Source organism: Bos indicus, chromosome 21, assembly GCF_029378745.1.
Source record: "Bos indicus isolate NIAB-ARS_2022 breed Sahiwal x Tharparkar chromosome 21, NIAB-ARS_B.indTharparkar_mat_pri_1.0, whole genome shotgun sequence".
Taxonomy (NCBI): domain Eukaryota; kingdom Metazoa; phylum Chordata; class Mammalia; order Artiodactyla; family Bovidae; genus Bos; species Bos indicus.
The window spans coordinates 20,281,741-20,286,215 of record NC_091780.1 but is presented as its reverse complement, the minus strand read 5'-3'; the positions used below and the strand labels follow the sequence as shown (position 1 = coordinate 20,286,215).

The 4,475-nt window shown below is 46.3% G+C and overlaps 1 long non-coding RNA gene across 1 annotated transcript; it reads left to right on the top strand.

Annotated features, from left to right (window-relative positions):
• Positions 1-1,063: 1,063 nt before the first annotated feature.
• On the top strand, positions 1,064-3,853 carry LOC139178347 (uncharacterized). Its single transcript, XR_011562767.1, has 2 exons — positions 1,064-2,231; positions 3,572-3,853. It is a non-coding gene; the product is annotated as an uncharacterized lncRNA (long non-coding RNA).
• Positions 3,854-4,475: the final 622 nt, after the last annotated feature.

Below are 4,475 nucleotides of genomic sequence, written 5' to 3'. Positions count from 1 at the left end.
AGGTACCACCTCAAACTGGTCAGAATGGCCATCATTTAAAAAATCTCCAAATAACAAGTGTTACAGAGGATGTGGAGAAGAGGGAACCCTCCAGTAGTGTTGGTAGGAATGTTAATTGGTGCAGTCACTGTAGAGAACAGTATGGCAGTTCCTCAAAAAAAAAAAAAAAATAGTTACCATATGATACAGCAATCCCACTCCCAGCCATACAGACTAAGCTATAATTTGAAAAGATACATGCAGTATTCTAAAAGAATTTGTGCATACAAGCTGCAGATCTGAGAAGAAACCTTTACTCTCACATCTGAGACATCAAATTTGTCTTCACATATTGCTTGCTACATGGAGACCCTTGGTTCATACTCCATGTAATCACATTCTGTCATAGTTTGAATCTGTCCAATTTGAATTTTAGGATGTGGTTTCTCTCCAGCAGCTTAGGAGCATTCCCTTTTCTCCAGGCCCTGTTACTCTGGCATGACATTTCAAACCTCAAAACTGTTACTTGTTGCTATGAGCATCAATTTCATTTTAGCTCAGTTTGAACAGAGAAGCAAAAAATCAGGGGGGCCTATGTTTTCTGTTTTCATCATGGAGAAAAATGAAACTGTTAGAAGAAAAATTCCTGAAGCTCATGTGATCTTTGTCACTAATTGTTGGCAGGGGTTTTCTTTTATTTTAAGTGTGACCCTTCATTCATATAATAACAAATAACAGAACTAGAAGAAAGTAGTTTGAAAAGATGGCTTGAAAATCTGAACCGAAGGAAACAATGAAAACCGCAAAGATCAGGGTGCCAAGCTTTTAAGAATATTTTAGGTGTGCAAACAGTAATTAGTATGCTTGCGATTTCAACAATATATTTTTATTCTGATAAGGAATGTATTTTTTCAGAAGATTTCCAGCATGGCCACCTCCTGCTGGAAGCTGGGATGCTGGAATCAGGCCTCTTCCTGTCTGTCTTTACAGGACACTGGGCTGCACTCTGAGAAGTTCCTGTTGCTCCCCTGACCATCATGTGGCCAGAGAAATTGGTAACGTTGTTGTTTTGCCTGTTGAAATGTGTAATAGGACAGATTCTTTCGGTTTCCTGATGTGGGTGAAGTGTGGAGCCCAGTGATGACTTCTTCCTAGTTCCCACACGAGGGTGAGCCCCCATCGGATGATGAGAGACCCTGCATGTGTGACCTGTGCCTCCTGGGAGACCAGCGCTAAACTAGTTTGAACCTGACCAAGTTCTGTCTACATGGTAGATTTAGCCCTCTATAAGTCCTATCTACATGATGATGTTTAGATGAGACTGTGCTTTCTGAAGGAAAGTTACAGGCTCAAAATAGCCTGGAGTTAAACTCCCCTCTGGTCCTCCCCACCATTCTATGCAAAACAAAGAACTCTCTCACCCAAAGGAAAAAATGGACATTAAGGTTGGTTACAACCAGCTCCCAGCCAGTCCAGCCTCTGGCCGATCTCCAGAATTCCTTGCCCCAGCCATTTAAGAGATATCTACTCTGAACAACCTTGGAGAAGAACAGGCCCCCTTAAGACAGTAGATTTCCACATATATGCCTATACATACCTGCTCTTTTCTTGGGTTAGTGTAGCAGCTCACTAATCTGACTGCTGCCCCTTCTCACCTCATTAAAGGTGATCTGTTCCTGTAAAGTGCCGATCTCCTTCTTTTTCTGAACCTCGCCTTCTCTAACTCCATTCCCTACACTTTCTGCAGTGAGAACATTTAGACCTGACCTTGTACTCTCTGCACTGGGACATGGAGACCCGGGTGGAGGCCTGGTCTGGCTTCTGTCCTAGAAAACTCCATGCTTGCATCTGAATGTCAGTGCTCAGCTGTCTGGGGTCTGGAGCTGAGGAGGCCTTCTCTAGGTAACCGTGCTCTTCTCTGAGTGGGGTTCCATGGCCCTTCTGGGGGGCCTGCCAGGTTCAGCTTCCCTGGGGCTCCTGGAGACCCCTCAGGTGGGCTACCTGGTAATTATCCCAATTTTCCAGCACATTCGGGTTGAGTAGAGAAGCAGGTTCACCTGGTGAATTGGTTCCAGGGCACAGGGATCGGGCATAAAGTCAATGGGCAGCAGGTGAGGCTGCGGCTGTGAACTCCTTCCAGTCGACTCTCTCCTCCGAAGAGAACAGAGCTGCCCCTCGTCTTTCAGCCCAGCTCTCCTGTGTTTTCTCAGCACCTCGGCGGGACAAGAAAGACAGAGCCCGCCAGAACCAAGGTACTGTATTTAACTCCAGCATGAGCTTCCAAACCAGTAAAAAAAAAAAAAAAAAATCACACAGAACCAAAGTGAAAACAGGAGGGGCCTGACTTCTCAGGGACAATTGAGGGGAGAGGAGACAGACCCTGCACTTCTTTCTAGGGTCCCGGGGGTCCCACAGACCTGGCTCGTTTACCCACTGGGGTCTGGCTGACCACAGCCATGGTGTCCTGATCGAGGGGGCACGTGACCCGAGGGGGGGTTCTGGGGACTGTGTGAGTCTCACCCCCTCTGCATGGGTCAGGATCACGTATGTGGGGAGACCACACACACAAAGACAAGAAAAAGGGAAGGATACATGAGAGCTTCACTTGTGTTTAGGAATCAGTACTTTATGGAATTCCTTTATACAGGCTGTGCCTGTTTGCCTTTTTACCCCCGCGAGGTTCACCCTCCCTGGGGCTCCTGGAGACTCCTCAGGAGACTCCTCAGAGACACGACACCCTAACCAAGGGTCGTGGGACCCCAGGTGCAGGCTCTGGGGATTGTGTGGGTCTCACCCCATCCACGTGGGTCGGGATCCTGTGTACACAGAGGCCGTGTATCTGCTGTGTGCCTGCAGTGTGTCTTGTCACCTCGGAGATTCCCAACATCTGAATTGAGGGTGTTGCCTGATTAACCTGTGGTCCCTTTTCTTCTCTTCACGTTGTCACATTCACGTGAGGTCAGGCGCCTTTGAGTGGGTTGCTGCTCTGTGTTCTGCTGAGTGACAACCTTTGCTGTCAGATTAATGTCATATCATTCTATGCTATGCTAAGTCGCTTCAGTCGTGTCCTACTATTGCGACCCCAGAGATGGCAGCCCACCCGGCTCCCCCGTCCCTGGGACTCTCCAGGCAAGAACACTGGAGTGGGTTGCCATTTCCTTCTCCAATGCATAAAAGTGAAAGTGAAGTCGCTCAGTCGTGTCCGACTCTTAGCGACCCCATGGATTGTAGTCTAACAGGCTCCTCCATCCATGGGATTTTCCAAGCAAGAGTACTGGAGTGGGGTGCCATTGCCTTCTCCATATCATAGCATATCACATGTCTAATTCATAGGTCACCACTGCCTGGTTTCCCCTTCACCAAGCTCAAGTATTTTAATTGTTATTGGTTTTTCATGTTATTGGTTTTCATGGTGTTGTTACAGAAAATGGCCACAAGGCGGCATCACTTCTCCACGCTACAATGTTTATTTCTTTATTCTGTAATTTTCTTGTAATTTTATATCGGAACATAGTTGATTTCTGATGTTTTTGTTTCAGGTGTACAAGAACTTGATTCAATTATACATAGATGTGTATCTGTTATCTTTCAGGTCCTTTTTCACGTTTAGGTGATTCAGTTCCGTTCAGTCGCTCAGTGGTGTCCAACTCTGCGACCCCGTGAATCGCAGCACGCCAGGCCTCCCTGCCTGTCCATCACCAACTCCCGGAGTTCACTCAAACTCATGTCCATCGAGTCGGTGATGCCATCCAGCCATCTCATTCTCCGCCGTTCCCTTCTCCTCCTGCCCCTAATCCCTCCCAGCATCAGAGTCTTTTCCAATGAGTCAACTCTTCGCATGATTACAATGTGTTCAATAAACTTCTGGATCATCTATCCGACACGAATTAATGTGTATATGTTAACTCCAAGCTTTCAATTTCTCCTGCCTGTATCTGGAGGTTGGGGGCTCTGCAGAAAGGAAGAGATACTCCAGGTTGGTTTTGGAGGTATACTGCCTGCCACATGCTCCCAGCTCCCTCAGCTCCTGGACTCTGCAGCCTTGGGACGCAAGCCAATCTGGCTTCAGGGATGTGACACCAGCCCGGTCACTATTGCCTGGAGGGAATAGAGTTAGCATTTTTTCCCATTTTTTTTTCTTTCTGTTTTTAATCAATTATTTGAACTAGAGTTTTTAGGTGAATTAAAATCTTGTTTTTGTTTTTTTTTTTCCCCCTTTCCTTTTCAATCTACCGCAACTGGTTCACTTCCATATAGATGTATACGCTTTTGGGGAGGTTCTTTTTCTATATAGGTAATTACATAGTGTGGTGTAAGATTCCTTGTGTTACACAGTGGGTCCTGGTGTCTTACTTTAGAAATAGTTATGTGCATATGTTAGTCTGAAGCAGCTCATTTCTCCCTGCCCCACATCTTACATTCTTGGTGACTGGAGATTTCCCTTCTAAGTCTCTGAGCTGTGTCTCTTAGAAAGAGTTCACTTGTATCCATTTTCA